This window comes from Rhyacophila brunnea, unplaced genomic scaffold (assembly GCF_057557595.1).
Source record: "Rhyacophila brunnea isolate RB1 unplaced genomic scaffold, BYU_Rbru_1.0 scaffold_13, whole genome shotgun sequence".
Taxonomy (NCBI): domain Eukaryota; kingdom Metazoa; phylum Arthropoda; class Insecta; order Trichoptera; family Rhyacophilidae; genus Rhyacophila; species Rhyacophila brunnea.
In genome coordinates this window covers 19733344-19746040 of record NW_028232785.1, presented here as the reverse complement: position 1 = coordinate 19746040, position 12697 = coordinate 19733344, and positions in this window count along the sequence as shown.

The window sequence follows — 12697 nt, the reverse complement described above, 5'->3', positions numbered from 1 at the left end:
ATTAATAAATAATAATAGTACAAAACTTAAATCAATTAGAATTTAAATTCAAACTCCATCAAGTACCCTCGGTTGATAGTATTGATGATGGTACCTACTTATATTTTAATCTATTTTTTATGAAAGGTGTTTTGAATTCATAACTACCAACTTTTTTTGAATATGTAATTGAATAATATGGTACTGTAGCGGCTAAATAGATAAATTATCAAAATTTTATTGTCAATTAATCGCAACTAATATATTATAACAAAAAAACAATAATTAATATAAATATACTTGTACCGATACAAGTACACAAGCACATACCTATCAATAGTAGTAGGTGGGTATTCATTATTCTCACTTCAATATATTATTATTAGTACCCGTTTCCATTTTAGTGTATCTATAGAAGATGACAGTGTCAACTAATAAAAAAATTAATTAAATAAGTACATACTACAAAATAAATAATAATAGTTTAGTTTACCGTATAGATATGGCGAGCCTTTCTTCTCGTGAAATACTTCTTCTCATAGCTGTGCTGTGTCACAACTTTTTATTATACGAGTATTTTGTAAAACTGCTTACCTACCGAATGTATTAATAGTATTTACAACAGGTTTTTAGAATACTGCAAATATTCAAATTATTCAAAATATTATGTTTTTGTACTTAATCCTTTACTTAGTAGGTATCTAGGTAATAAGGTTTTTACCCTTTCTTCGTGTATTAACTTATAATCTTTTTTTATTGTATTAATAAATAATAATAGTACAAAACTTAAATCAATTAGAATTTAAATTCAAACTCCATCAAGTACCCTCGGTTGATAGTATTGATGATGGTATACCTACTAATATTTCAATCTATTTTTTATGAAAGGTGTTTTGAATTCATAACTACCAACTTTTTTTGAATATGTAATTGAATAATATGGTACTGTAGCGGCTAAATAGATAAATTATCAAAATTTTATTGTCAATTAATCGCAACTAATATATTATAACAAAAAAACAATAATTAATATAAATATACTTGTACCGATACAAGTACACAAGCACATACCTATCAATAGTAGTAGGTGGGTATTCATTATTCTCACTTCAATATATTATTATTAGTACCCGTTTCCATTTTAGTGTATCTATAGAAGATGACAGTGTCAACTAATAAAAAAATTAATTAAATAAGTACATACTACAAAATAAATAATAATAGTTTAGTTTACCGTATAGATATGGCGAGCCTTTCTTCTCGTGAAATACTTCTTCTCATAGCTGTGCTGTGTCACAACTTTTTATTATACGAGTATTTTGTAAAACTGCTTACCTACCGAATGTATTAATAGTATTTACAACAGGTTTTTAGAATACTGCAAATATTCAAATTATTCAAAATATTATGTTTTTGTACTTAATCCTTTACTTAGTAGGTATCTAGGTAATAAGGTTTTTACCCTTTCTTCTTGTATTAACTTATAATCTTTTTTTTATTGTATTAATAAATAATAATAGTACAAAACTTAAATCAATTAGAATTTAAATTCAAACTCCATCAAGTACCCTCGGTCGATAGTATTGATGATGATGGTATATAATAGGCTCAACAATAGGTAATTTTCAAAACGCTTTCGATATAAAACAGTCCAGCTCCAAAAGAAGCAATAGTGGGAAAATAAATGTAGGTATAATGCAATATTACGTACTGATTTTATATTGATTTATTTACCCTTGTACGCCACTGTAATGAAAGATAAATACTCTCGCAGCAGGGTGCAGTTTCAAAAAAAGGCGTTTATGAATCCCCTTGAAAACCGTGTTTTCTCTTGGACAGCATTGTCGAAATATTGACGCATTTGACACGCATTTAAAACGCAATCGGCTCGCAAATAAAACGCAAATAAAACGCAAACGTCGTTTGGCGGATGAATCCGAAACTTCGCTTTGCCGTGTGCGCGCAGCCTAACCAGCCGGTCTCGGAAGTTTTGATTTATGGCTGTCAAGCACACGAGGCGAGTTGTTATATGCGAGCCGGCTCATTCTCTCTTGCAATCATGTCGCAGACCCGTGTTTGTCAGCTCATATGCACATGTTGTCCATCCCAGATGGAATACAAAATGTGGGCAACTGTATAAATGTATCGCATAAATATTGCATTTTTGACAAATGTTTGAAAACAAGTTTTTATACATCTATGAAACATTTTTATATGATAGCTGAGGTTATAGGACCGTACATGTTTCAAAAAGTCTCAAAACTGTTTTCACTCGGCACGTAATGCGTCAATTACATTCAGCTACTTTACGAGCTGTTTGTTGGCGAATTTAAAAGCGGGCGATTCAGCTATTTCGATTGTGATGATGACATACAAAACTTTCCATTCGCTGAGAAGCCAACATGCCAGCGACTATTTTGACAGAACGTAGTTCGTTTTTTTTACCGAGAGGTCACTACTACGCTGTACTGCGCAGACGCAGTAAGCCCACACGCCGGCGTGTAGCGTGTAAAGTTGACCGGCTTTCAACTTTTCTCGGTAGATTGTTTACATTCTGCTTGATAGCTGGTTCAATGATGACGCTGGGTGACTTTACAGGCAGATTGTAAATTTGCGAACTAGCAGCTCGTAAAGTAGCTCAATGTCATTGACTCTTAAACCACTTTCCCTTGACTGTAAAATTGCTAACATAACCTCAAAACGATATTCATTTATTTTTTCGTGCGGATATTTCGTTAGTCGCTTCAAATTATTGCAATATGATAAGGATTTTATAATTATATTTCCTATACATATTGCTAAAGTAACGATTTATATTAAAATCTGGTTTTATATTAATTAATAACTAATATGGCAAGTGGGACATTTGGTTTTCAATACAATGGATATTCTTTAAATTATACTGATTACTACCTACCAAGCCAGTTGCCATGGACCAAGTGTTGGCAGCTGGGCCGTCTTCATTATTGTATTACCCACAGAGCCAGTGTGTCGAGAATCCAGTAATCAAAGGTTCAAGTCCATCATATTTTTTTAAACAAGATTTTTTCTAGTAAGTATATAGGTACCCACTACTCTGCATACTTAAATTATGTATGTTCTATATAAAGAATGCTACATTCTTAAACCTTGTGAATTATTCGTTCAATAAAAAGGATTGTTCTTATAATTATTAGCAAGTGCATGTACGTTATAACTCACATTAGGAGTGGTCCGGGCGTCGGTATGGAATTAAGGTACCTAATAGATACCTTGATTTAAAACACACACCTCTATTGCTAAAATTAACCTTATTTGATTCGTCACCATTTTATGAAAAAATACTCGTTAATTTTGTAGTAATTGGTTAGAACGTCCGTAGCTTAATAAAATTGATAAAGCACCCATCGGACGTAGTTTTTTTTCAAATATTTATTTTCTAGTAGGTGGGTATACTCATGGCCCCCATAAGAGGGGGGCTGACAGGGTTCTAGCCTAGGGGCCCGGGTTCAGGGGTGCCCGGCGTGGCGGGTGGACCACATAATTTAGATAAACACACATCTAAAATATGCCCTTTTAGTAAAAAAAAGTCGCCTGCGGTGCTATTTGACTTCGGTGTTATTACTATTCAAAAATAAAAGTATGGTTGTGCGATGCAATTTTTGCTTATTGTGTGTTGATACTCGACAACTCCATAATTAGATGTGTTAAAAATCGCTAAAAATACACTGAATTTTTATTGACCTCGAACACCATTTAGAAAACGCCACTGTAGAGCGTCAGTATGCCTTTAACCTTCGTGATGGGTAGTGGGGCCCGCCAAAGATCCTGGCCTGGGGGCCCGCTTCAGATTGTGGGGGCCATGGGTATACTATCTGAGGTGTTTTAAAATTATGTATGTTAAATTTAATGTCTTTAGGGAACTCACACAGTGTTTGTCAATTGATGATCATTTTAATTTTCAATTTCAATTAATTTATTTTTTTTAACATATTGTGGACATTACAAATTATAAGTTTAAGACGTTCACAACATGACATTTAGAAACAAAGATATATAAATATAACAGTATTACATAAAAAAAGAGATATATGAGTAGATAAATTAGATAGGTACAAGGAAGTACACCGGATGAGTTAAGCAGACCCTATTTTAATAATTTATAAAACAACGTCCACCTAAACTTATTCCTCAGTTTTTTTCGAAAAATGTAAATGTATTTTATTTGGCTACTTATGATAATATATTGTTTAAATTGTCTGTCACTTTGTTTATAATCGAATGCCTTCGATATAAACTTTCACTCAAATCGTCCAAATATTCCTATTTCAATCACGGGCTAAATAATAGGTTCCACTTATATATGAATGTTAGTTATATATTTTTTTCCTTTTCTAGTTTATATAACAATTATTGTTACGTTTTCAGCAAGACTGCAATGCCGAGTTTGTTCAAAAGACAATGTCTCCATTAAGCTATAACGATCCGCTACCTGGATGTTCTTACTCGGAATGCTATCCTATTAAGCAGGTATATTGATTGCACATGTACTTTCGGGGTTTTTATTTACGGGGCCTTTGATATTCAGTGTTTTACTATTAACGAATTTAACCTAGTACGGAGCTTATTATCACGTATCTCTTTGTACTGCCTTGTGGTTTGTTGTGATCACTAAAATCAACATTGGTACTGGAATTAGTATCATCTAATGTTTGTTTAAAATTGTTGGTCCGAAGATTCAGGGCTGTATGTATGAGATTCCCAAATTCTTTATAAGCTAGTTAACCGATTTTATTTTTATTATTTATCATTTTAATAATGCATTCATTACAACAAACGTTTGCTTGAGGCCCTCGTTCATTATGTAGACTCTGTAAAACATTTGCGAACTTTAAAAATAGTCCTTAGTCGTGCTGTTTACAAAATACGTATAATTTTGATCCCTAGTCTATAATCTAGATAGTAGGTAACTGATACAATGCCTCGTACCTATTTCGCTTACAAAGCGCAATATTTCTCATGGAGAGATAAGATGGATTTACGTAAGATTACGATAAAATATCTCCGCTAAACGACCGCAAAAATAGGTACCTACTGCTGTATCTGGCATTAAAATATCCAATTGGAAGCAATCTGCATTCTTCAAAATATTATGGTACCTACCTACCTAGTTAATTATTGTAAGATAACTGTAATAAACAAGGCACAACTCTCAAATACACTGGATACATCATTAGTGTAGTAGTAGCTACTTAATAGATTCAAAATACAACACATGTGAATTTGTCAGGTTTGTCTATTGAACTGGGATTCATTGTTGGTTTAACTGTTGCGAATTCTTTTCTTGTATCGTATGCAGTCTTGACTATTATGTAGGTATATACATTCATTTTTATTTTATTTTAAGGAGATGCCATTAATATTGAAATACGAAAGAGAAGTTGGTGTTAAACATAATGGATTATCAGTAGAAAAAGCCCACAAAATCAAGCGTGACCAATTTCAAGATTCACCATCTGACATGTATGAGAATCAATCTTTTCTGCCGTATGATGAAATCGAGATCCATGTACACGATATCAAAAAGGAAATTGCCCTTGCAAGTGATAAAGAAGTCGATAAAAATAAATGTAAAACCAACAAATCTGTTTTCAACGATGGCAACTATAAAATAACTAATCTAATGTATCACAGCGGTGGAAAGAATTTCAAATGCGAATCATGTGACTACAAATCTGTATCATCTAGTAAATTAAAAATACATAAAATGGTTCACAGTGGTGAAAAGCCTTTCAAATGCGACGCCTGTGATTACAAATGTGCGACTTCCGGTAACTTAAAGACTCATAAAATGGTGCATAGTGGTGAAAAGCCTTTTAAATGCGATTCATGTGATTACAAATGTATTCAATCCGTTAGTTTGAAGAATCATAAGATGATCCATACTGGTGAAAACCCTTTCAAATGCGATACATGTGATTACAAATGTGCAATATTCGCTAATTTAAAGACTCATAAAATGGTTCACTGTGGTGAAAAGCCTTTTAAATGCGAGTCATGTGATTACAGAAGTAACCATTCTGCTAGTTTAAGAAAACATAAAATGGTTCATAGTGGTGAAAAGCCGTTCACTTGCGATTTGTGTAACTATAAAACTGTGACGCTTAGTCGGTTAAAATCACATAAAATGTCCCATAGTGGTGAAAAGCCTTTCATTTGCGATTCTTGTGATTACAAAACTGTGACATTTAGTATGTTAAAAAGACATCAAATGGTTCACAGTGGTGAAAAGCCTTTCACTTGTGATTCATGTGACTACAAAAATGCGACACTTAGTGGGTTAAAATCACATAAAATGGTTCATACCGGCGAAAAGCCTTTTAAATGCGACGTATGCGATTACAAATGTGCAAGTTCCCGTAACTTAAAAACTCATAATTTGGTACATAGTGCTGCAAAGCCGTTTAAATGCGATTCATGTGATTACAGATGTAATCACTCCGTTAGTTTAAGGAATCATAAAATGGTTCACATTGGTGAAAACCCTTTCAAATGAGATACTTGTAATTACTAGTGTGCATAACATTGCATTATAGACGTATCCAATCCGTGCGACACTTCATAGGTTATTAAAATTACATAAAATTGGTCACAGTGGTGAAAAACCTTTCAAATGTGTTTTATCTGTATATAAATGCGTAGTATCTAGCTAATTAAAAGCTCAAAAATGGTTACGATCAATGGTCACAAAATACGCGTAGGTCAAAATGGAGCTTTTATAGTATTTTCAGAGCGTAGCTCTGGACATTCCTTAAACGTTGTAGATAATCTATTTATATAATGTTGAAGCCTTATTATCCTTTATATTTATTTTAAACATTTGATGACTGCATAAAGTATTTTTCTCACATAAAATAGTATTCTTTTAAACCTCTTGCTCTAATCTTTTAGAATGTAGTCATATTTCAGTACATCCATGTGAAGTGGTGTTAAGATTTTTTGGTTTTATTATTTTTAAACGCATTTACAAAACTATTAGTAAAATTAATGTTAATATTATATAGTGACATATTTACGATAATAAATTATATTTTATAATCTTTGTGATCCCAAATTTGACAAGAATTAGGCATTTTATTATTCAAAAAATGAGCACGATTAACACACTTGAAGATAATTCTAAAGATACTTATAATAAACTATGTCTTTGACCATTCAAATGTGATAAACATTCTACGAATAATGATTGCTTTATAATAATTATTGACCTAAGAATAAGGTAGTATTTTTTTGAAATAAGCCATTTCTATTGGCATTTCCCAGTGGTTAAGCTACAACATACGGCCGTACCCATAAATTGACAAACGATAAATGAAGTAGGGAGTTAGGTCATGGTAACGCGCGTGTTTGAACATGTACCGCTTTTAAAAAAATGTTTTTTTTCGGTTAAATAAGTACATGTTCTAAAACATTAGAGCGAAAGGTTTAAAAGAATATTATTTTATTTACTTTATTGGATTAACGTAGTAACAAATTTTCAAACAGCCACGAATGTATTATAATATAATAGTTTTATAATACATCTTAAGGATATGTTTGAGAAAAACCTTTCAAATACAAATCTTTGAGTACACATTTAATCATGCCACTTGCTTAAGAGCATACATAAGTGAAACAGCAAATAATTTCAACAATAGGTAGGACGAAATTCCCCATTCGTCACCAATCGCCGAACGGCATTTGAGATGAGAGCACGTTAATTTTTTGTGTGATGGCGTCGTAAGAATATGTTCTTATATTATAGACGTTATGGCTTTACTCGAAAAAGAAAATATGTCAATCAATATAATATTATTATTAGTAATATAACAATAAACAAAACAATTAAGGACGCATGTTGAATTTTTATGACAAAGTATGTACCGTTCGTCACGAGTCATTAGCACAATCCGCGCGTCGCATAGTTACGATCTTTTTAGACCATGCCTCAGCTGAGGTATAGCCTTAAGGAACCATAAAATCGCACCGTGAGTGTAAAACCAAGGTATCTGCAAAAGACATATTTTGGATTTATTAGGGTTTGATGTCTTTGTTTTGTTAGGAGAAATAGTTTAAAAAAAATTCATAATATTTGGTTTATATCTTATCCATTTTATTGCATCTGTTACTTCACTTTTCATTATCACGACTTTTGCTGTTGTTTTGCATTTAATCTCGAAATTGAAAAATTTGCAGATGCCTTAGTTTTACACTCACGGTGCGAAATAGTTCGTAGTGGTGAAAAGCCTTTAAAATGCGATTTATTTGATTACAAATGTAGTCAATCCGTTAGCTTATAAATAAAATGTATGTTGTTGGTTAAGACAATTATTATTATCTTTTTGTCTCTCCTATGCGAGGAATGTTCCTGAATAATTTACAAGAGGTGTCATTTGTTTTTGCAATGGAATTTACGTTTAACATATTTTCGGATTATTAAATGAATCAATAGGCGTTTGTGTGATCACCTGAATACCTACCGTTCTGCTTGGGTGCCTCCTGCAATGGTTTCGTGAATATTGTCTGTGACCATTTTTGGATCATAATAAAGAATTATAATATTGTAAAATTTAATTATCCGTCAGGCTTACATAATATGATCTAATAATTAACATAGCATAACATTGTTAAATAGGTATGTGATTGTATTATATTCAATTTTAAAGTTACAATATTCTGTTATTAAGGTATTGTTCTCAAATGTCCTTTAATTAACAATTATAAAAGGTAATTTTATTTATTAGAATTAGAATGTGTAGCGTTTGAATCATATTCCTGTACACATGCATGGAATTACTGTTGGCAATTGTGCTTATTTTAAACTGTCATGACAATAACTGTTTATACGTAAAAGTGCTGACTGTCTCTCTAATTTCATTATTCAAGAGTAAGCGAAACGCGACGTTGTCATTTTATACTACTTTCTGACAGGTCGTATTGAAAATCGGAGCTCAAAATGAGTAGTTCGTTTTTTTTGCCGGCAGGTTCGCTACGATCGCTCTAGTGCGCAGGCGCAAATCGAAAATAATCTTACTGTCGCATTGGAAATTCAGAATCTTCCAATCTTGTTTGATTTATGTACGCAATCTTGTCAACTGCAAGATAATACATACATTTTCTTACTGTGCACAGTACATCCATGCACGTGTAAACGGGGTACTACATTGCACCGCCTAAACTCTTTGCATACTGACAAACACAAAATAAACAGGTACCAACCCAACGATATTTAATTTGTCACAATATGTCCCTACTTTTAAAAATTATATTTTTTCTTCGTAATTATTTCTCACAACACATAGGATGAGAAATAAAATGATTTCAATAAATACCTCTATTAATTATTATAATATATATTTATTAAATATCTGATTGTTCACCTAATGTTACAGAATAAATGATTAAATTTGAAAAATTGTTTTCATATTTTGAATTCTCTCTTTGTTTTTACTCCGCAGGGTGCCCTGATAAATATAATTTATGTATTTACAGACAAATAAAATTATCTAAGTACTATATTCAGATAGGTAGGTAGCTACCTAATTATTGAGTCATCCGGTTTGTAAAATTTTCCATTTCGAGGGGTGTAGATCATTCGAAGAACAGAAGTAAACAATAAAATTATCATTATTCAGTGCTGGCACTGCAAAGGATGATGGCATACTGAGAGGGAGATCAAAGTGCTTTGGATCGATGAGATAATCAAGTCAGCAGTAGGTAGGTAAGTGGTAACAAATGAATAAATATAAATTTGGGTTTCACGTGTCCGAGATAATAATACAAAAAAAAAAAAAATCGGTGTGTGTATTTATGTACGCGCGTTAGAAGTTATACTTCTTTGGCGTAACAAAACAAAACTTGTGATAACCTAGATTCTTTGGCTAGCTCTTATATATCTTAAGATTAGAAGACAAGATTAAGATTAGATTAGAAGATAAGATTAAGATTATAAGATATAAATCTTGTTAAATTACACAATCAAGAAAAAGGACCGCTTGTTGGATCGCCTTTGGTTTATTTCTATACACTTTAAATTATATTACTAATTTATATAGTGGTTTCTGGTTGTTATTATTTTTAAAGTACCAACTGTCACTGACGTTTAATCGTTTGATTACGTAAGGAATTGCAAATGGCCGACAATAATAAATACACTGCCTAGGCAACGGAACAATTCTAAACTATAGTATTATACTGTATAATCGATTGCATTATCATACTGTGGCGAAAAGGTAGTGCGTTCGGCTGATAACCGAACAATCGTTGGTTTGAATCCAATCGAGGGCGATTTTTTCGTGTGAAAAAATAAATTATGTGTTATATGTCACACGCCGAAAATACACTCTGATCTGATTTCCCAAACGCGCCAAAAGAAGTATAACTTCAAAAATAACAAATCTTGTGGTCATCCAAAGTGAGGAAGCAGTAATCTAAAATGTTCTTTGATTAAAACAAAAGCGAAAATATTAACATACCTATAAATTATTCTGGACATTTAGGGGCCTCCACAGAGTAGAGGTTTGTAACAGATTTTGTTTTTACTTACTTTTCACTTGCTCAACCTATTAGGTCCATATTCTGACTCATACACAAATTGAAAAACAATATGACGTGTAGGTACTACTTGTCATACCCCGGATTCGAACCTGAGACCCAGGACCCAATGAGCCAACGCTTAAGCCCCGCGGCCATCGTTGCTATTATTGTTTGTATTTTTATTATATTGAACATATTAGGTACATAATTAGCAAACATTTGGGCTAGGATCATATGGGCCTCCACAGAATGGAGGTTTGTATTGACAGATTTTATTTTTATGAGAAATGGATGTCAGCCACTTGCTCAACCTATTAGGTACATATTCTGACTCATACACAAATTTAAAAACAATATTGTGTACTTGCCAGACCCAGGATTCGAACCTGAGACTCTCGACGCTATATGCCGACGCTTAAGCCGCTGGCCATCAAGGTGGAAAATTAATACAAAATTCCTGCATTTATAATAATTTTGTAAATAATAATATAATATTATGAATATGATATAATAAAACTATTGACGTCACGTGCGAGTAGGCAGGTTATACGTTGCTTATCGCAGAAATTACGAATATTACAAACATCATTGATGGTAGATTCCGTGGATGTGAGAGGGCGTTAACATCGCATGCTGTGGCATAATGAATGTTTATATACCTACCTATGTAGATAAGTATGTGTTTAAAAAAATATTTATGTATGTACCTACAGAACTACAAACTTATCTAGAATGGCCAAAAATGGAACTACGAACTAGGTACCATAGGACGCCATTTTGAAAATTTCATTCGAAAGCCAGATTTTGACCAGTTACGAGTCTTAATTGGGTGGTTTTCGACAGTGGCTCTCCCATCCCATTCTTCGGCTAACTTTATTGGTCTGTACTTCAATCATAAGCAGTTCGGTGCAGTGACGTCTCTAGACAAAATGCCGCCCCTAGGCAGCGTCAAAATGCTGCCCCATTTTATTATACAATATTAAGTAGGTATCATCCATTCATGAATCCAATAACTAATAAATGTGTTGTATGGATACATTACTAACAAAATATACACCACAAAAACATACAAAATCATATCTATATATAGACACTTTAGACACTTATCCAAATCATCAGACTCTGGGGTTTTATTTGATTGATATTTCTGACACATTTGCTTTGTAGGTAGTGATGAATATAATGATAATATTATTATAACTGTAAATGAGTCAAGGCTAAACGATGATGCACAGCAAAACAAACAAAAAGAAAGTTACCGTTATCTGTTTCTGGGCGGACGAGGGATCGAGGGTGGTTACGGGCAGTCGGCTACCTACCCTTGAGCCCATACGTCGCCTCTAAATACGATTCGTTACCTTTTTCGCGCCAAGTCGTGTGTTTACAAAAAAAATGTTGTTAATTAATTGTTACTTGCCAAGCGAAATATACTTAATGTCCTTGAATCGGTGTTTTTAATAAGTGGAAAAGTGTAAATCAACACCCTCCGTAAACCCTTACCTATCAGTAGGTATCATTAATAGCAATACGTACCAACACAGATTTATTATTTTCCCATATTTTTTACTATGCTATTGTTGTACAACATGTAAACAAAATAATTTTAGCTATTTCTATAGTATATAGGTACCAAACGATTCTCCTCGATTAACCGCCTTTCGAGTAACTGCCGCCTCTAAGCGACGCTCAATCTGCCTACCCCCAAGGGACGTCACTGGTTCGGTGACAAAAGATAGCAGCACTGACTACATTAAGGCGATACATCAGTGAAACGGCAAATAATTTTCCACTATAGGCGCGAAAAAATTTTGGACTCGCTGCCATTCGGAGAGAGACCGTTAATCTGGGAACACGTCAATTTGTTTCGTGATGGCGACGGGGGTATTAATTCTTAAATCGTGTAAAGATGACTAAAAACGTTAAAAAGAAAACATCTGAATGAATATATTATTATTGTTACTACTAGAACAATAAACAGAACATTAAATGGACGCATTTTGGATTTATATGACAAATTATATTTTGTTTGGCATGCGTCATTTGCACCCGCGACCCGCAATCCTCCCAACACCTTCCCACAATCTTTTTAGACCGTGCCTCAACTGAGGAATAGCCTTAAGCGTCAATTACACTGAGCTTCTTTACGAGCTGTTTGTTGGCGAAT